Source organism: Manis pentadactyla, chromosome 5 (genome assembly GCF_030020395.1).
Source record: "Manis pentadactyla isolate mManPen7 chromosome 5, mManPen7.hap1, whole genome shotgun sequence".
Lineage (NCBI taxonomy): Eukaryota > Metazoa > Chordata > Mammalia > Pholidota > Manidae > Manis > Manis pentadactyla.
In genome coordinates, this window is record NC_080023.1 from 106,701,548 (window position 1) to 106,723,394 (window position 21,847).

At 42.3% G+C, this 21,847-nt stretch overlaps 1 long non-coding RNA gene across 3 annotated transcripts in view; it reads left to right on the forward strand.

The window, feature by feature from the left end:
• Nucleotides 1-4,975: 4,975 nt before the first annotated feature.
• Nucleotides 4,976-21,847, forward strand: part of LOC130683842 (uncharacterized) — a 38,392-nt gene continuing 21,520 nt past the window's right edge. The window contains exons 1-2 of one of the 3 annotated variants that reach the window (XR_008997851.1): nucleotides 4,976-6,981; nucleotides 7,071-7,194. This is a non-coding gene — a long non-coding RNA (uncharacterized LOC130683842). Of the gene's footprint in view, nucleotides 7,195-17,849; nucleotides 20,886-21,847 lie in introns of those variants that run through there. The other 2 variants (XR_008997850.1, XR_008997852.1) reach the window with 2 other exon arrangements.

Below are 21,847 nucleotides of genomic sequence, written 5' to 3' on the forward strand. Positions count from 1 at the left end.
AGGGTCACAGAAAGTTGTCTGTCACTGTCACCCAGTGTCAGGTGCTTGCCTGGCCTCAGTGAGAAGATCCATGTGCCCTTGTCACCTCTCCCGCTCCTGGTGCATCAGAGCAGGTGGGAACTGGGGAGGACTTCACACTCCCTGCCCCATGCTGGCCAGCCAACTGTATGCCTCAGTCCACGTCCTTCTCTGGTATTTCCTTGGGCTGCCAGTTGGTTCCTGTACTTTGGACTGAACTGGCCAGCCCCCGTGAACTCAGGGTGAATGCCATTAGGAAGCACATGGTGGGGAGAAGGCAAAAGAATTCTGGCAAAAAATCACAAAATGTGGACAATAATATATCGTTTGGGATGAATACTCGCCCATCTCACAGGGGTGCTGTGAGAACTAATTAATGTTTGTAAAGGCCTTTGGGCTCCTTGAAGAGAAGCTGCCACCAGAGGGCTATGCGTTATTGTGAAGGGATTATGGGCACAAACACAACACCAGGAGCCAGGATATTACTAAAAATAAAGCAGAACTTTCTGTGAGGAAGGTAAGGAAGGAAATGCCTCACTGAAAAAAGCTTAACTGTCTTAATACAAATGCTTAGGCCACTGGGTAATGGAACAGCAAATCTGAGCTTCTATTCTAAGTACAGGATTATGTTTTCTCGGCATTGTCAAGGTGCTGTGGAACAAAACAAAATGCCTGCTTTGCTCAGGGAAGGCTACAGTCTTTGAAAAAGAGATTAGGAGGATGTTTGGCAATTGCACTGTGCAGTCCATCCACGAGGAAGAAAGCAACAGTAAAGCAAATGTTTGTTTTCATTTGAAGGGAAGGGGTTTAAATAATTGGAAGAAAGGAGACTGCTCTAAGTTCAAATAGTTATTGATTGGTGCACCCAATAAATCTAGTGATGAAGGGTCAAACTTGTTAGGAAACAAGCACATCCTTCATTTGCTTCTCACTTCCCACAAGTGCTTTAAACCTGAAATTTGAAACAGCAGAAGTAATATATTCTTGCTTGTGTGTTTTCAGAGAATGATCACATTAACCATGTAAAAGAAACAAAACCCAATCAAAATCAAACAACCGCAAATCCTCTACTTTGTCCATATTGTTAGTGACACATGCTGTATGTATGGAATAGATTCTGTAGCATTTTAGGAGTCCTCCTAGGCCTTGGCCTAAAAAAACTTAAAGTAGAAATGGGAAATGAAAACTTTCTTCTTTCTGATCCTTTCCTTCTCCTCCACCTGCTTGTTTTGTAACAAGGCCTCTGGAATCTGAAGCAGATTAGCAAACAAATAAATCCTTTCATGTCATGGAATACTTTCACCACCGTAAGTGGGATTAATCGACCAACCAAGCAAATTCTACATTTCAAATACCTCCACTAAATAATGAACCGTTTCTGCCAAACCCCTAATGTATGGCACATAAAAGGTCATTTTATGTTCATGTTTGCAACGGTTGGACTTTCTTCTTCCACTCTTTCTTCCCGCTCCATCTCCAACTCCCTCGGTTTTCTACCTTTGAAAATGTGCTGTACATAGCACTTAGAAAAGTATCAAGAAGCACAAATAATAACCTGTGGTTCCCAGAGAAGCCAGAAGAGCGAAAGAATGTGGAACAGGAACTGCCTTCCCCCAGGAGATCCATCCCCAGAAGCTCCTGCGGCAGCTCCAGTGCGGCTCTGATCATGCAGCTCTGGGTGTGGGGACTGAGCCCATGACCAAACATGGGTGCTATGCAGCGACCAGTCCTTGTTTCCCCAAAATTGTACTCTAGTAGGAAACATCAGGCTGGTTCCATAGGCCCTACTTAGAAATTTTAAAAACTAAAGATGGGTTTAGTTTTATATGAATAGAGAAGGTAGGCAGAAGGGTCTGTGATCTTAGCATTGAAAGGTATCTCTAAGCACCATTTAATTTAGTGACTTGTCCAAGGTCACAAAGTAAGAGGTAGGGACAGGTCTTCTGCCTGCTGGAGCCATCCTGTTCCTGCTAAACCACACCACTTCCCTAAGGAAAGTATTGCCATACTGCTGTCATTCAGGAACCTGAGGGGGAAAAAGACTATTTTGGGGTTATTTACTCAAAACGATTGGGTAAATTCTGACTCACATTAACATTTCCCTTTACTCACCCTTTGAAATCATGAGTCACTGAACTATTCTATCCTCTCAGTCAATGACCAAAGGGAAGTGCTTCATTTTAAGAAATAGGTCCTCATGGCTATTGTGGATCAATTTTTGAAAGTCACAATGAACAAAGATATGATGAATAATGAGGCCGGAAGATCCTTGCAGCTGTGAGCCCCCCAAATGCTCATGGCATGTGACCTGAGAAACTCCTTCCTGAAGTACATGGTCTCTGTCAGGCCTCCAAGATACAATAGTAGGAACAATGGGGTAAGGAAGGGTGAGAATATAAACACATTTCTAAAGAGTAGTCGTGATATCAGGACATTTCATTACAAAACAGCGAAGTAACATAACAAATGAGGTACGGTAACATGCAGCAAGATAGATAATCTTAGCAATATGTAGTGGGTAAAAAAGAAAGTTCCAAAATTTTGTATGCTACATGATATATCCTTTGTGTGGCTTATAGCAACTACAACTTTTCAAATATGCACGGTTTAGGAAAACAGTAAAACTATATAGAAAGGAAAGCAAGGAAATGATGCGTTCAGGATTCCAGATGATAGTGGGGAGGACAGGGTACTGTCGGTGGGAAGCATGTGATAAGGTGTGAGTTATTTTCTTGTCCTAGTTTTGGTTTGGGGCATGGGTTCAGAGATGTCAATTACGTTATTAAAAATAAATAAATAACTCAATTTAAGCTGAACATTCACAGCCCAATAATGACAATGTGTCATGAATCAAGGATCTTGATTAATCCAGTTAACACACAGCACATTGAAACAAACATGACCCATATATCAGTTTCCTTGGGGTCACCCCGCGGGTGACTGGAACAACAGACACCCCAGGCCTCGGAGTCCTGGAGGCCGGTAATCCCAGGTGAGGGTGTCAGCGGAGCCCATTCCTTCTGGTGCTCTGCAAGGGAAGCATCAGCCCCAGGCCTCTCTGCTGGCCGTGGAGACACTGTCTTTTCCGTGTCTCTTCACATCGTCTTCTATGCTGCCTCTGTGACAACCTTTCCCCTTGTTATAAGATACTGGTCATCTTGGACAGAGAACCACTTTAATGCCTTAATTTGAACTTGATTATCTCTCTCAAGCCCCTTGCTCCAAATGAGGTCACATTCTGAGGTACTGGAGGATAGAATTCCAACATGGCTTTTTTGGGAGGACACAATTCCATACCATGCTTGACTGTTAACATCCACAGCATTTGGAAGAGAAGATTGTTATTTTAATTGTGCACGTAGAGTGCACAGTTCTCAAAGTTTTTTATTCGTTTTGGCTTTGCTGGCTTAACCATTGTACATGAAAGAAAGCATAGAAAGATCATTGGAACTCTCCAGAAGAGTTACACAGGCTGGGGAGTGCGGGGTAGACTGCATTCTTTGAAAGTCTTTTTATTTGATTACAAATACAATATTGATTACAGATCTTTAAACCAACTTTGATTCATTCTCCTCTTTAAAGCAGCTGCTCAATTCTATATATCCTTTCTATCATGCAACATCTATCAACAGTCAAAATGTGTCAGCCTCTCTCTTTCTGGAATCTATAACATGAGTTTTTAAAAGCTAGAGGTACAAAGCTGCTTATGGCAACATTGTTTGTACTAGCAAAAAACAGTAACAACAAAAAACTAGAAGCATCCTGAAGGTAGATCAGTTAGGGAATGGCTGAGTAAATTATGGTATATCTATGCTGTGTGAACATTTAAAAAGAACACGATAGAGTTACATACTAATAGCCAGGCAGTGATTGAGTGTTCCCTCTGTGCAAACCCTATTCTAAGTGCATGTATACAGATTGTCCAATTTCTTTTCAATAAGGCAGATTATTTGCCCATGTACAGCTGGGGAAAGTGAAATCAAAGAGACTCCAAAAGCGAAATAACTAACACAGCTAGTTTCCTAGCAGAGCTAGGATTCAAACGAAGGAAGTGTTATGAATGACAAAAAGAGTTTTGGAAAATATATACCAAGGTGTGAACAGCAGTTATCACTCTCAAGTGGTGGATCTTGGACCGTTTTTTTTTTAATTTTGGTATCATTAATCTACAATTACATGAGGAACATTATGTTTACTAGACTCCCCCTTTCACCAAGTCCCCCCACAAACCCCATTACAATCACTGTCTTGGACCATTTTTATTTTAAAAAAAAACAAAGTTTTGTGTCTCTTGGGCCATTCCTTCCATCCTTTCTATTCCCTCTGCTTCTGGCTGAGCCCAGTTTCTGTCATCCCGGGTTTAGCCAGCACCCTGGCCTCCCTGCCTCTGGTCCTCCCCTGCACATGATCTGGAGTCTGTAGTCACCTCCAGTGGGTACCCTGCCTTCCAAGAAAGTCCAGGTCTTCAGGCTGGAATCACCTGGCCGCTTCCTAACAATCCACACTCTTCCAGCGTGCCCAGCACTGCAACAAGAAGGCTCATCTTTGTCCTGCCCCTCACATTCCATGTTTCTGCCACCACAGTGTCCTTGCAGTCACCGTGCCCCTCTGTCCTGCTCTGCTGAGCTAAAGCCTTCAGCACCCAGCACAAACCCCGCCTGAAACTGTTCTCACTCTGCCACCCTTCAGTGCCCTCTGCTTTCCATGACCTCCTGTGTAATCTATACCATCCGTTTGGGCACTTACCACATGTCCTTGCATTGTCATTCTACTGTTTAATTTGTGCTTTCTTCCTGGTTGAGTGGCAGCTCCCACAGAGCACCTATTTTCCTTTTTTGAAAGTGCCTGTTCTTGGATTTTGGACAGGTTTAAACCTTTAGTTAATTGCATACTGCCCGGTGCTGAGCTCGCCCAGAGATGTATTTTAGTAATACCAAAGAGTGCTATGTTTGAAAGAACAACATTATAGATATTGCTCATAAACAAAATAATAACTACCTTACATAAGGTAAAATGTAAGGATAAATATTGCCACCAGAGTAAACCTTATCCTGGCAATGGTTTCTGACATAATAATCTACTGTGCTCTCACTCCTGTAATCCTCTAAATTTTATGTCTCACCTAACTGAGGTTCACACCTCTAAGTTCCCAGCCCAGTCTTTGAGTAGATGGAACAGTTAGGACTCTGGGTTAGCAGTTCTAATCGGTATATTGTGTTGACATTCATCCCTTTTCTTATGACTAGGTCCCCCTCTTTTCCAAGGGACTCAATTCCTGCTCGTTACCCTGATCTCTCAATGATTGGCTTTCCCATCCTTCAACTGAGTGCTCCCCCTGGCTGAGGCCCTGTGCCAGCTGCCAGATTCCCTATGCCACCATCTACCTGGCTGGACTTCCCCAGGGGTTTCTACCTAGGCCTGTTCTTGGATTTTGGACAGGTTTAAACCTTTAGTTAATTGCATTTATAGCCTTTCCTTATATGGATTTATCTCCTAGTTTCATACTAATTTGGGATTCATGGCTGAGGATTATTGGAATCTCAAGTAGCAAAATTCTGTCCTTCCTCCCATATCCAGCATTTGAACCTGTCCTCTGTGAGTACACCCAAAAAATGACCCCAGCTGTTCACAGCCTGGTCTTCATAGCAGCTGACCCATACTGGATAGTTATAGCTGGAAACCAGACCATTGCTTCCATTATACTGCAGAGGGAATGGAACAACACAAAGGTTTTGAAGATTGGAAAAAAGATTGCTACAGAGTCTTGAAAAAGACAGATAAAAGAAATCTACCCAATACAGAATGAGATGGGTATCAGATGGGCAGGGCTTGGCAAAAGAGAGTTTATTTTGCTGTATGAGGCAGTCTTGACCTTTATGTGATGAGCAGCCACTCCCAAAATTAAATTGCACACTAACTTGTTTATTCAGCGTCACATCTAGTCATTCAATAGCAGTTTTCATAATGCCTCTGTGTGTAGGCTTAGGATTATATAAGATCTTTTCTTGACAAAGATTACCCTGATCATTGGGGGGAAATGATCAGAGTTAGGTCAGGTGACATTGTGGTGGGAACAGAAATGATGAGAAGGGAGCAAAGGCCAGGCCCTAGTCTCGAGCCTGCAGCACCACGACACTGGCATACTCGTGGGAGCAGCCCTCAGCTCGGTGACCTTGGCTCTCAGCCTTCTAGGCCTGCCCAGAGCATCCTTGAGAGTCCATAGCATGTGAAGATAATACTATCCAAGTAGGAGGACCAAATTCTCTACGCAGCACCAAAGGCACTCCTGTCCCCTAATCCAAACATTCACTATCAAAGTTATCCTGCTGGGGAGGAGGTAGGCAGCAGTGGAGTAGAGAGCTTAGACTCACATTCTGACAGTTCTGAGTTTGAACCCCAGTTCTATTATCCACACGCTGTAATCCCTGGCAAGCCACCCAACCTCTCCAATATAAATTTCTTCATCTGTCCTAGTAAGTCCTGTTTTTACCCACAGAATATTTCTGACACCAAATGTGAAACCCAGCAATTCTCTGCTGATACCAACAGAGTGTCTATGAGTCAACTAAATTCTGACACTATCAGGAGTTACAAATCCTACAGTTCAAGGGTTCTTCCCATTAGATTGTCCCCCACTTCAGATGCCAACTGCAAAGTCTGGGTCGCTTGAATTTCTGACTGACTCTACAAATCAGAGGTACCCACAACCCCCTCTTCAGATTCGATAATTTGCTAAAATAGCTCACAGAACTCAGGAAGGCACTTTACTTAACTATAACTGGTTTATTATAAAGGATACAACTCAGGAACAGACAAATGGAAGAGGTGCACAGGGCGAGGAATGGGGAAGCAGCCCGGATCTTCTATGCTCTCTCCCGGTGAGCCACCCTCCTGGTACCTGTGTAGGCTCCCCTGAATTCCATTGAAGCTCTCTGAATTCCATCATTTTGGGGGTTTATGGAGGTAATGGAGGTACCATTATGTAGACATGATTGACTAAACCATTGGCCATTGCTGATTAACTCCATTTCCAGCCTCTTTCTACTCCCCAGAGGCCCCGGATCGGAGCTGAAAAGTTCTGACCTGCTAATTACACAGTAGGTTTCTCTGGTTACCAGCGCGCATTCTGAAGCTGTCTGAGGGCCACCAGGACTCACCTCATTAGCATAAATTCAGGTATGTTTGAAGGGGCTCATTATGAATAACAAAAGCTGCTCAGGAAGTTACCAGAGTTTTAGGAGCTATTGTCCAAGAACCAGGAACAATGACCAAATACATATTTTTTTATCATGTCACAATATCACACTTTGAAACACAAAACTCGTAAGTCCACCTTTTGGGCTGTGAAGGATGAAATGAAATAATATATGTGAAGTGTGACCCAGGCCTCATCCCTAAGGAGAGCACATTGGCCTGCCCTTCCCACCTCTCTCCCAGTCTGGACCGTGAGCACAGGGCATGCCCTCCCTGAGCATACATCCTTAGGCCTTTTACACACATCCTGTGGAAATGTGAACAATTCAGAGAAGTTTCTCTGTGGCAGCCGCCACCTGCTCTTTTTCACAGGAGTCGTTTGGGAATGTTTGACCTGACACAGTGGTGTTTTTTGCTTTGGGGTTTTTTTTTCAGAATTTTCCTTTCTTGTGAATCATATTTTTGGCCAATGGGAGCATACCTATCATTTTTCTAAACTTTCTAAAGCCTGTTTTCCAAAGTCCAGGACTCACGTCAGCTCAGCCTAATCGTCCCTTTCCTCTGTTTGACCCAGAATGACGCAGTCATTTTTTCTCTAGTTTCCTGGAAATTACACAATAGCCATCGAGTTCTTTTTCGTCAGGATTAAGTCAAGAATAGAAGTTCCTTTGTTGTTTCCTCTGTCTTTTTGGTGATGAGAGTTTCATGAAAGCTGGCAAGGACTGATTACATAGTTTACTTTTAACAGAACAAAACTTCTAGTAAAATATGAACTTTTGAATCTGATCCCCATCCCCCACATAATTTGCCTGTTTATTATCAAGTATTGGTAAAGCATTTTTCTGCATCACCTTTAGAATAATAAAACAGTAACAGCTTACATTCGTTGTGCATTTTCAATGTGTATACCAGGCACTTGCTAAGCACAGTTAGTGATCATAATATTTAAACTTAAAAACAAATCCACAGATACATACATACAATGGAGTGCTATTCAGTCTTTAGAAAGGGGGGAAATCCTGCCATTTGTAATTACATGGATGAATCTCGAGGGCATTATGCTAAAATAAGCCAGACAGAGATAAATACTGCATGATATCACTTACATATGGAATCTTAAAAATCAAAATCAAGTTTATAGAAACAGGAAGTAGAAAGGTAGTTGCTAGGGGCTGGGGGTAGGAGAAAAAGGGAGAGGTTGGTAAAAGGGGGCAAACTTTCAGTTATAAGATGAATAAGGTCTGAGAATCTACTGCATAATAAGGTGACTACAGTTGTTAACACTGTTGTATAGCTGAATTTGATGGGAGTAGAACTTTAGTGTTCTCACACACACACACACACACAAAGGCAGATGTGTGAAGTGATGAATGAGTTAATGAACTTGAGGGAGAGAATCCATTCACAATGTATATGTGTATCAAGGCACCATATTTGACATTTTAAATATATCACCATTTTGTCAATTATACTTATAAGCTGGCGGGGGAAACACCCCCCTAAGGTAATTACTATTATTAGTTCCCATTTTACAGATATGGAAACTAAGCACAGAGAGATTATGTAATATGCCTTGGCTGGCAAGTATGACAGTCAGGCCTCTAACCCCAGAAGCTGCCTGCAAACCACTGCTCCCTATTGTTTCTCATGCTTGGTCTCTAAGGCCAGCTCCCTAACTTAACCAGCTTTCCGACCTGAGGAAGTGGCTTAACATCTGTCTCTTGATTTCCTTACTTGCAAAAACGGGAATTACACTATCACAGGGATTGGTATGGAAATGAAATGAGAGAACGTGTGGGCGGCAGCGGGCGCGGCGCTGTCAGGAGCCGGAGCATCGTTCCGGTTCAGCCACCATCACATCTCCTCTGCCCAGGAGCTGCTCCTTTTCTGCACATGTTTGTATCTCCCAAGTCAGATTCCATCTTACAGTCACTGCATACACTTGAGGCGTTTAGCTGAAACCTCAGAAATTATTACTTGATAGTTTGTCTTTCCATAAATGGCATCTATGAATCAGAGAAACATATCATTCCCATGTGTATTTGTTTTATCTGTCTAGCCAGTTTATTGATAACTTAAGGGTAAGAGGTATATCAAATTTTTCTGAGTTCTCTCCACACCCAGTACCGAGCCTCACCCCCTCTAGTCAGTAGCTATAGGGTCCATAAGGTTTGTCAAAAGTGATTCAGCTGCTCTGTGCTGTGCTGAGGAAAAGATGCCTTTTTTCCCCTCCTACTCCGGGTTTTTCCCCCTAGCCTAGGGGAGGCGGCAGGGTGGAAGCTCCTGGGACTGGAGAAAACAGCCGCCCTCAGCCTCGGTCTCTGCAGGCCCTTCCCACTCCTGGACTTCACGGGAGATGTGGAGCATTGCAGCCAAGGAGCTGGAGTGGCTACAGGAAGAACACGGATTTGTCTGGGCCACTGTGCTGAGCTCCAAACTCTGTGGAGTCCCCAGGAAGAGGAGAAAGGCAGACTTGGTTCTGTTCTCCTAGGTGGGGGTACATGTATGTGCTGGCGCTTTCCCACCCTGCCAGCGATGAGGACATGCTGATGCAAACGTTCCAGTAGGACTTTATAAGATAAGTTAATGCGTTCAGGAAGCAGGCCTTGCTAAGAGAGTGCAGCTGTCTGGCCCAGGTACAGGCCCAGTTTAGGCAGGAATTCTTAGAAACAAAGCACGTGGGTGGTGTCTTCTGGCTCCATCAGCAGTTTTCTTGTCCAGCCTTTTCAAGACTTTTATAAGTACTGCTAGAGAGCAAACAAATAAATAAAAATTAACTACTCTGAAAATGGTTGGCTAAACCTTGAGTTGGAGATAATATATTTTTTTCTGATATCAAGAGTTTCTCAATTACTGATCTATAAATGAGTCAAATGGTGTCCGGGCTCTGGGGGAATTTTTACTTGCACTGTAATGGTTTCAAAATTAGAAAGTGCAGATTGCTGAGTTGGATCTTCTCCCAGGATTATTTCCTTGTCTTTATTAAAAAGGTGACTGAAACATTTGTATGAAACAAACTTCTATAGCATATATACTGGCTTATAAATATTCTAAAGAATTTCACTAATCGGATTTTGAAGAAGATCAACAGTTGTCCAGCATCTGTTGTGTACACTGAATCTTCCCTTTGGGTTTACAGGGGGGTTTCCTTTGAGTTTTCTTCTTCAGTTTCTCTTTTGATTGACATGGCCGAGTGCTGGAGTTGTTTTTGGTAGGAAACCTACACTACTTTTCTTTGTGTATTTACAGAAGTTAAAACACACTTCTCAATGAGCTCTACTCTTCTAATAAAAGGGGATATAGTCCTGCTTATTAACGTCACTCAGTTCATGTTAGGTGCAGAAGCAGCCTAGGCAGTCCACACCTTGGGAATGACTGGGGAGGGGCCGAAGGAGGTGACACCCTCAATCACTTAGGGATTGTTTGGCTTGGTAATTAACAAAAGAGGCTTTTTCTGCATTTTTTGCCAAAAATTTACATTTACATCTCTTATCAAATATTTATTTCAGCTCTTTCTCGTCCTTTCCACAGGGTGACTGTATTGCCAACTCCAGGGGCACATTCCCTCTGGGTCGCACACATGCTGTGTCTCTGGGCTGTTTGGCCCCTGCAGGGAGCCCAGTGGTACTGGGAGCAATTGCCTTTCTTCCCACCCCCCACACACACACCTCTTCTTCCCTCCCCTCTCTTTAACTTTGCTGCTTCCACTGCAGGCTTCCCTGAGGCCTAGCTTTACTTGGATGAGATCCTTGGATGAGACATCATGACAGACTTTGAAAAAGTATTAAAGGGTCATGTTTTCCAGAATGTCTACCTTGGGACATTAGTTCTGAGAAATGCTTCTCAATAAAAGGGGTTTCTGGTCATTTTGGAAAAAGCTTCATAACATAACTCACTTTTGGACAGTCAATTAACATTGTTAGTCAAAGTTAAAATAAGTCTGGGAGAAGTTCTGTGCTTTAAAAACCAACCAACCAACCACAGGGAAAATAAATGCAGTATCACTTTGTTTAACCTGGAATTTCCCAGATGATTCGTGCTCATTTGTTTCATGATACTAGTGCCCTCCAGAAACAGGTCTGAAAACTGCTCTCCTAGAGCTTCTGGCCATCTTCTGGGCCCAAGGAGGTCATAGCAATTTAGCTGAACTGTTTAATTAAGCTCCAGGGAGCTGTGTGTGATCTGTACTATGTTTAACTTTTACACTGTTGTCCTAATATAGATGCTATCTAGAAATCAAGTTGGATTATTATTCTTCAAGCCCCATTATGCAGAGACCATCCTGTCAGAACACATAAATGATAATTGCTGCAATGGACCAAATCTAGGTGGTGAGACTAGAAAGAGACAACCTAGAAATATAGAATAAGCAAACCCAAGAATGGCTCCTTAATGAAGCAATACCCTGATCTGGTAAAGAAACCTGATTTGGTTAATACACTCAGAGATGATCAGGCTCAAAGCAATTGACTCCCATTAAGGAACCTCGCTTCACACACACCTAATACTGGTGAGGATGTGGAGCAACAGAAACTGTTATTCATGATTGATGGAAATGTAAAATGCTACAGTCACTTTGTAAAAGTCACACAGTTTCTTTTTTTTTGTTTGTTTGTTTTTTGTTTTTTGTTTTTTGTTTTTTTTTATTTAAATAATTATTTTTTATTGAAGGGTAGTTGATGCACAGTATTACATTACATTAGTTTCAAGTGTACAACACAGTGGTACTATATTCCTTATGCTATACATTACATCCCGGTTACTTATTTATTTTACCATTGGAAGTCTGTCCTTTTTTATTTATTTATTTATTTATTTATTTATTTTTGTGAGGGCATCTCTCATATTTATTGATCAAATGGTTGTTAACGACAATAAAATTCTGTATAGGGGAGTCAATGCTCAATGCACAATCATTAATCCACCCCAAGCCTAATTTTCGTCAGTCTCCAATCTTCTCAGGCATAACAAACAAGTTCTTACATGTAGAACAAATTCTTACATAATGAATAAGTTACATGGTGAACAGTACAAGGGCAGTCATCACAGAAACTTTCGGTTTTGCTCATGCATTATGAACTCTAAACAGTCAGTTCAAATATGAATACTCATTTGGTTTTTATACTTGATTTATATGTGGATACCACATTTTTCTCTTTATTATTATTATTTTTAATAAAATGCTGAAGTGGTAGGTAGATACAAGATAAAGGTAGAAAACATAGTTTAGTGTTGTAAGAGAGCACATGTAGATGATCAGGTGTGTGCCTGTAGACTATGTGTTAATCCAAGCTAGACAAGGGCAATAAAACATCCACGTATGCAGAAGATTTCTCTCAGAACAGGGGGGGTGAGGTTCTAAGCCTCACCTCTGTTGATCCCCAATTTCTCACCTGATGGCCCCCCTGCGACTGTGCCTGTCTTAGGTTGTTCCTCCCTTGAGGAATCTTACCCGTCTCTGGCTAACCAGTCATCTTCCGGGGCCATACAGGGAAATGTAGAGTTGGTAAGTGAGAGAGAAGCCTTATTGTTTGAAAAGGTTAGCTTTTTACTTCTTTGCATATTTATGCCCTGTAGCTTCTATGCCCAGCATTTGTCTTGAGGTATCTTTACCACTTGGAGGAGTTATGATACTCGGTAAATTTGATATGAGGCACGAATTCTATTTAAGGGTTGTAATTAGGAAGGAAGAAGAAAAGCTATAGAAGTAGCAGGCGGAAGAAAACATGGGAAGATTGATTATTTCTTTGACATATCTTCTTGTAGAGTAACTTCAGCGTATATAGGTTTTAAGCTACTACTTAAATTGCGCACACACATTAACATAATAGGAGTATAGTTACATAACCAAAGCATATCTGTAATTACCAGCCATCTCCAGTGAAACCAAGAAAACCATTAAGGCACCTTAGGCATTTGTGAAAACTTATCTATGATATGGTGGATATTGTCCAACTGAACTTGAACAGTCTGAGAGAAATCAGACAAATTAAAACAACCCATTCCTGGGGACTGTTCACATGCCATATGTTCTTTTAACAGTAAATAGTCTGTAGTTGTAAGAGTTTGGAGTGCTACAATTTGCACTTCTCCAAATTCTTGGTTGAGTTCCAACAGTATAGATCCAGTCAAATTTGTTGTTTTACTGTATGCACAGGCCAGCTTAGATATCTCCTTCCTCATTCCCATGGCAAGTCCAGGAACTGGTGGGATGAGTGCATCTACTGCTGTAGCAGTGCGTGGATCTTTGTTGGGGTTTTTTGATGATCATCTTCTGGCATGAGTCTTCCAGAGAGTGCAGATGTTGGAAGTTCTTTTTCATATCGTATCTTAGTTCATTTTCGGGGTAGCCCAATTAGGCTTTGATCCTCTGTATAAACCCAAACAGACCCTTTGCCTACACTTTTATATGCCCTTTATACCCTTGTGTAGAACTCATTGGAGGTTACCACACAGGAACTGCCCTTTTTTTTTTTTTTTTGCTTTGTTTTTGGTATCACTAATCTACACTTACATGACGAATATTATGTTTACTAGGCTCTCCCCTATACCAGGTCTCCCCTATAAACCCCTTTACAGTCACTGTCCATCAGCATAGCAAAATGTTGTAGAATCACTACTTGCCTTCTCTGTGTTGTACAGCCCTCCCTTTTCTCCTACCCCCCCATGTATGTTAATCTTAATACCCCCCTACTTCTCCCCCCCTTATCCCTCCCTACCCACCCATCCTCCCCAGTCCCTTTCCCTTTGGTACCTGTTAGTCCATTGTTGAGTTCTGTGATTCTGGTGCTGTTTTGTTCCTTCAGTTTTTAAGTCACACAGTTTCTTAAAAAATGAAACACATTCTCACACTATGATCCAGTAATCTCACTTCTTGGTATTTAACCAAAGATGTTGAAAACCTATGTCCACACAAAAATCTGCACACAGATTATTTATAACAGCCTTATTCGTAACTGCCAAAACTCGGAAACAACCAAGATGTCCTTCAGTAAGTGAATAAACTGTGGCACATCCAGATAATGGAATACTATTTGATGCCAACAAGAAAGCAACTATCAAGCTATAGAATGACAGAGGAAATTTATATGCATATTGCTAAGTGAAATAAGCCAGTCTAAAAAGGCTACATATTGTATGATTCCTATATGATATTCTGGAAAAGGCAAAAGTATGGAGAGAGTAAAAAGATCTGTGGTTGCCAGGGTTTGGGGCTGGGGGATAAACAGATGGGACACAGGAGTTTTAGGCCAGTGGAAGTATTCTGCATGGTACGCTAATGTTGAATACATGTTATTACCCATTTGTCCGAACTCATAGAACTTACAATAGCAAAAGTGAACCCTAAGGTGAACTTAGGCTTTTGGGTGATTATGATGAGTTAAGGTAGGTTCTTCAATTGTAATGTATGTACCACTCTGGTGAGGGACGTTGATAATGGGCAAAGTCATGCATGAATTGGGGCAGGGTGTATAGGGGAAATCTCTGTGTCTTCCTTTCAATTTTGCTGTGAACTCAAAACTGCCCTAAAACATTTCATTAAAAAATAAACCAACCAACCAACACAACCAACCACAGCAAAAATAAATGCAGTGTAACTTTGTTTTACCCGGAATTTCCCAGATGATTTGTGCTCGTTGTTTCATGATGCTAGTGCCCTCCAGAAACAGGCATGAAATGAATGCAACTCAGAAAAGAAAAGAAACTTCACACAAGATTGATATATAAAGCAGAATGCTGATGATCGCTGTTTAGTAAGGATATGCTACAGATCGCCCCATGGTCACACTGACTGATCAATACACTCTCTTCCTATGGGAAACCTGCATAGAAGCCAGAAATTATCATCATAAGGTTGTGAGCAAGAAATCCAAGCAAGGGAATTTCGTGGGATAGAGATGTTCACTGGAGGGGTAGACCTGCCACATGGGAGAATAAATCCTGTTGGCAGGTCCACGCAGGCCTCTCCCAGGAGAAGCAACGGAGCAGTCGTCCTGTGATAGACCCTCGTTTACAATGCTCTAAAGACTCCTTCGTTCAAGAGAAGAGAAAGAAAGTCTCCAAATTAGATTCCATGCCTGGCTTCCAGCCCCTGCGCTCTAGTTGTCTGGGGTGTGCTTGCTGCTTTTCTTGATTATCTTGATTTGGCATTTCCAGATGATCTCTAATGCTTGTCTTCTACAGACGGCTGCTATCCAGCACTACCCTCGCTTTCAGAGATTATTTCCACATTTGGGCCACCTTAGCCCATGTGTCCTGACTGCTCTATGGTCCAGCCTGGCTGTCTAGGGTGGTCTACCTTTAGTAGAGGCATGAGCAGAGATGCCAACCCCTTCTCTTTTCTTAGGTCTCAGCTTAGTATCACATTCTCAGAGGGACCCTCTCTGGCTACAATACCTAAGTGTTCCTTAGAGCAAAACACCTAAGCTCTAAGTGGCATTTTCTATGTCCAATGGCCTTTTCTAATTTTTTGTTTATTTCCTTTCCAGGATTTTAAAACTCATAATAATAGTAATAATAATCAGTTTACTTGTTTTTATCATTCTCCTCCACCTGAATATAAACTCAGGAAGACAGACACTGTGTCATTTTGTCCATCATTGAACCCCCACTTTATCCATAAGAATCTTTCCACGAATATTTGTTGAATAAATGAATGAATGTGTGAAAGCTCATGAGATGACTCTTGGTGGGCCTCTAGATAGCTTCATGGTGGGGCTACTTTCCAGAGGAAACTACCATGCTTTTAGAACTTAGAACTTTCAGCTCCACCCCTTACCTCTGGAGAGTACAGAGGGGCTGGAGATGGAGTTATCCCCAGGGGATCCATTCTTTTCCTAGATGAGATGCACTCAGTTCCTTCAAGTATTCTTCACATGCCATTGTATTTCCTGGGCACGGTGTAATTTTTGTATATTGTCCTTCAAATGCAACATTCCAGGTGTGATGGAACTTGAACAGAATGCATGGGATTGTCTATCCATGCTGGACCCAAAGGATTAGCTTTTCTTAGGGGGAGGTGGTTAAATGAGTTAATAAACTGCCCTCACTGTCCATATAGTCACCTTAGATTTCACCTAGACTCCTGCTCAGTGGTGCACTAGTTAATATTTAATGACCAGCTGTCTTCACTTCCAGCCACAAAAGCACGACATGTAGTGCTGCCCTTTCAGTGGTCTAAGTACTCTGACTGTGGCTGATTTCAAGCTCCCAAGCAAGGTCATGGGACTTGGGGAGAGCTTCTAACCACCCTGGAGCTGGCTCCAGCACCCCACTGCCACTTCTCCAGCTCCTGCCTCGCCCACACACCTCCACTCCCACACAGACATACCACCTCCCATGCTGAGAAGCATCACCTCAGAGAACCACACATCTGCGGACAGCAAACACTGAGTGTCTCTGTGAAACCCGAGCTCCGTACAGACCAGGAGGAAAGGCAATCAGAAGGGAGGGAAGGAAAGTATTAAGTCCCTCTCAGGTCTACTGCTCACATCTCATTAGGCCTTTGGGCATGTGCACATGTACCTATTTCCATGGCTTCCCTAAAACATGTCGACTTATTAAAATTCCTTGTTTTCTTTTCCGACCAAAACTAGTGGGCAAAAGAGAAGCTGTTTTTTGTTGTTATTGTTGTTTTGGTTTCTTTTATTTAACTACTGCCACTTCTTTCTCTCCCCTCAACTCTCACCACAAGTGGTATGACTTAAAAAGATGCAATTCAATATCAAGCCAGCCAGGGAATATGTGGCATCCCACTCAAAGGGCTGTGATGTTGCCTGAGCACCAGGTTGTGTGTGTTTGTGTTTTTAAGAGTGTGTTTCAGAACTGATTTATTTACCATGTTTTTATTTGGGTCAGTGGGAAAGGACTGGCAATTATTTTGGCCAAGTTTCAGTTATGCCTGTAAAAGAAACACAGACTTAACATGTTATATAATCACTCTTAAACCACCTCTGGGAAGCTCTCCAAGTGCTGTGTGTCAGTCTCCATTGTGCATGTCTGGACACAACTTCTACAAGAATTTCTGTTTTGTGAAGCAGGGTAAGGAAATGCTGTGAGACAGTTAGAATTGAGTTTGATTGTGAGGTTGACTTGTTATAGGAAAACTAAAAGGAAGAGCTTATCTTGCCCTGAAATCCACACATTAATCCCTAGGCAGTGCTGGGGTGTGGACTGTCTTCCAGACCACTGGACTCTATGCTGTACAATAATTTTACTTCAGAATCTGATTGTGCCTGTAGACGATTTTTCCTTTTTGTGTCGTGAACTTTTTACTTAAGGGCACCATGCATACAAAAAAATAGCACAAATAATAAATATACAATGCAAACCATCACAAAGTGAATATACTCATGTAACCACTTCCAGAGCAAGAAATCGACACTCCCAGAAGCTCTCCTGTGCTCCCCCAGGTGCTGCCTTCCCCCTCTTCCCCAAAGGCGGCCATAAACACTTCTTGGAAAGAGCCAGATAATTGAAATCTGTGCAGAGATCAGGGTCGACCCTAGGTACACAGGCAGCTGGGCATACCTTTTTGGCAAGTGTCCCCTCTCCATAAACAATGTAATGAAAAACATACTACAAAATTCATGGTGCCATATGAGGTATAGTGGTTTATCATAAAGATGTATGACAATGGCTAGAGAAGAGGGACTTGACTGTTTATTGTCTAGTCGGTGCACCTGGGCAGTCTTAGTTCTGTCCAGGCAACAGCGCTTCCTCTTCAGATTCAGGAAATATCTCTTCCTGCTTTTTTGGTCAAATGCCTTGTTTCTGGCTAATTTCACATCTCTTACCACAAGAAAAGATAGCAATGCTGCTGTTTCTCACAGATTGCCATGGCTTTTCTGAACCAAGAAACAACAGAACAAACAACTCTTGTCTGTTCCTAATTGCATTTATTTGATGCTGGCTGTACCCTTGCTCATGATGTTGCATTCCCACGATGTCTCGGTGATGCCACAGTTCCTGTGCTCTGCTGATGGCACCCACCAGTGCAAGTCGTACTCAGAGTGTGCAGGACTGTGAACGACGGTGTGTTTATTGGTCATGTTACATTTACCATTAGGAATTTTACAGCATCCACCTAGAACAACACATCCTCCAGTCATGTTTCGTCCAACTCTTTAAGGCCATACTCAGCCCATTTGTAGTGCTCTCTTCAACGTGCTTTCACGTTGACTGCCCTTCTGCCTCCTAGACATGCCCCCCAGCAGGGAGGGTAGGGCAAGGGCCCGTGAACAGAGAGAGGAGAATGGCCCCACTTTCAAGGCCTTCAGGTGCTACAGAGCAGAGGCTGTGCCACAGCTGGAACCTGGATGGGCAAGAGCCAGGGCACAGCAATGGACCCTCGCTAGCCTGGAGTCCCAAACTTTTCCTGTGTCTGACCAGTGAGTCATCTAAAATCAGGGTATCAGTTCTATTCTTCTGAACCAAGAGTGCGTGATTCCATAATTAAATGCCCTATCAACTATGGGCCCCCAAATGATGCCACAGATGTGGTCCCAAAGCTCCTTGGGGTGTCTGGTCAACCCCTAGAATAAGACAGAGGATCAGAGAATGCCTAAAGGGAAGGGCGAAGCACATGAGTGTTCAGTCCCGAGCTTGGGTGTCTGCTGCTGAATGGTTCTGCAGGCCCTGGCTAGTCCTAGGCACCACAGTCTTAGAAACTTTCAGTAAAGGCGCTTTAGAGTGTGGAGGCCCCTGCGGCTGTGGCCAGTAGGGGAGCCCAGCTTCCTAGCTGGGGGGGTCACGGGTGTTGATGAGATCAGGAAGGCGGGGACCTGCTCACAGCCTCATTGCTCTCAGGGCCTTCTCCCTCGCTCCCTGTTCCTTAAAAGATCTGCTAGGACACCAAGAAAGGAAAAAAAAAAGGGTGTGCTTGTGTTTTTGTTTAGTAGAGAAGTATGACATTGTAGGAACTGCCTCTGTCTTAAGATCGGTCTTGACTATTTGCTACATGTATGTCTTTGGCTGGGTTACCTGGTTACTTTATCTATAAAATGGGCATAAGAATAACACACATAAAACTCACAAGATATTAGCATAGATAATATGAGGTGATGTATGTAAAAAATATTTTGCCGAGTGGTAAGGATTATCCAAACATAGGTTTGTGTTTTTTTAGGGTTGTGTTTTTAAAAAAAAGGATTTGGGTTTTTTAAATGTTTGCATTTAAAACAGCCCAGCTGAGTTTTTTGAATTCACTCTCTGTTGAGTTACAATTCAGCATTTATGCTATTACATAATTTGAAATGTGTGTCCTGAGTCTAGTAAGAAGTACCATGGCCCCTACTTTTGTTTCCCTTTACTCTTCTTGGACAGATCCTTGACTTTGAATCCCTTATTCTGGTTTGCTCCAAGCAGTAACCTATGTGTTTTATTGTCCTTTATGGAGATAAAATATGTATATATGATCAAATCTATCAATCTTGACAATGAGACACACTCACCTATAAAACCAAGGTAACTAAAAAGAAATGAATGATGAGTGAGGGCACCCTGGGCACAGCCTCAAATATAGCCCTGAACCTGCAGCAGGCAGGAGAGAAGGAGTCCAAAGGACAGAGTTTTCAAGTCAGGGAAGGGGGGAAGCAGCCTCTAAGATGGCCCGCAACAATGTCCCCCCTCTTAATATTCACAACTTTGTTCAATCCCCTCTCCTTGAGGGTGGACTAGTCTACTGGCTTGCCCCTAATGAACAGAGTACAGAAAAGGGGATGGAATGTCACCTCTGTAATTAGACTACCTAAGACCGAAACTTTTCTCTCTCTAAACTTGCTCCCTTTTGGGCTTTGATAAGGCAAGCGGCCATGTTGGAGAGGCCCGTGTGGCTAGGAACTGAGGACAGTCAACAGTCTGCAAGAAACGGAGTCCTACTGACAACCTGGAGGTGGTAAATCCTCTGATGGGACCCCAGTCCCAGTCAACACTTTGAGTACAGCCATCTGAGGGACCCTCAAGTAGAAGACCCACCTATGCAAGTCTGTGAGAAACTGCAGAGAAACAAATAGGTGTTGCTTCAAGGTGCTAATCATTATTCCTGGAGCTTAGAAATATTTCTAAGTTTATTAGAAGAGTGAAAACTACATTCTTACATAGTCTAATCATGGAATTAACATCCCATCTCTTTTTCTGCACTCTACTCATTAGGAACAAGCCAGGAGGCCAGCCCACCTCAAGGGGAGGAGATTAGACAAGGGTCTGAATACTAAGAGGTGGGGACTACTGGAGGTGTTCAAGGTGTTAATTTCCTATGCAACAATAGATACTTAATGCATAAAATAAAACCAAAAGTCTAAGAATTTGTAAATATAAACTTTGAAAACAGTCCCCTACTCAAGAAGACTAGATCCTTATTAGCTGTAAAACAGTATTCTGTTATAATAAATGCTGTCACAAATACATTTAGAAAATTATCCCAGAAATTCATTTAAAAAATATTTCTAAGCTCCCAGAATAATCATTTCTCGATCAAATATATCAACACATCTAACACGAATTCACTGTCTGCCTTCCAAACTGATTCCCCTGCTCAACTCTCTTACTTCTGTCAGAGACAATATTATTCTGAATTCGCCTTAGAGAATATTCATCTGTCCACTTTGCAGTTGAAGTGAACTGAAATTCACAAGAGACTGAGCAACTCACCTAAAGCCACACCACTCATTAAGGTAAGAATAACACCTAGCATAGAGTAAGCACTCAATTCATATTTGAATTAATAAATGCAATTCCACTTGCTCTATGAAGTTCTCCTTCACACTGTTGTCTTTTTTTTTCTAGAAATATGTAAACATTTGGTCTCGTTAGCACTGAGTCAGGCTTTAATTAGTTCATGTGTTCTATTTTGTTTCTCTGAGTTGTAGGATTATTTGTGGATGTTTGTTTGCATATGTCCAACCCCCCTTCATCCCCACTTATTCTAGAACTATACCTGCCGTGCCATTCCACCTCAATCCACAGAAGTGGACACAAAGCCCAGACGGGGTCAATTCTCTGGGCCATGGAGAACGGTCAAGGAATGGGTGTCAGACCCATGCAAAGGAAATTGGAGTTCTTCCTATGGCATCAATATTCAGGTTTCTGTAGCTTTTCCTTCAATTCCACAAGCAACCCTTCCAATAAATTACCCTTTTTGCTTAAATTCTGTCACATGCAACTCAAAGTCCTTCTTTGAGCTTCTCCTCCTTTGTGCTTCTCACTGCCATTGGTCAGAGTTTGTCCACAAGCAGCTACTCCCTGCACTTCCAGGACACATGACCGGCCCTCTCTGCCCACTGACACAGGAGACCTAAGAGTGTAGTCCTTGTCTTGCATTTTTCTTACATTTTTCAACTTGCAGACCAGTATGTGCACTGGGTTTTGTACAGGCTTCTATATTCTGAATTACAGGTAATTCGGTACAATGTCTTTCCCCCTTGTTATGCAAATAGTGAATGATCACAGAGAAAAAGTGTATCATTTACTTGATTACATGGTCCAGCATAATCTACATGAGAGACATAAAAACAATGGCAATAATGATGTAGGGAAAAAAATAAATGCAAAAGGCAACTTTTAAGACTATACTTCATATGGTTCCATTTTCTGGCTGGAAGAATCTGAACTCAAAGAAAGCAAATATAAGGTCTGG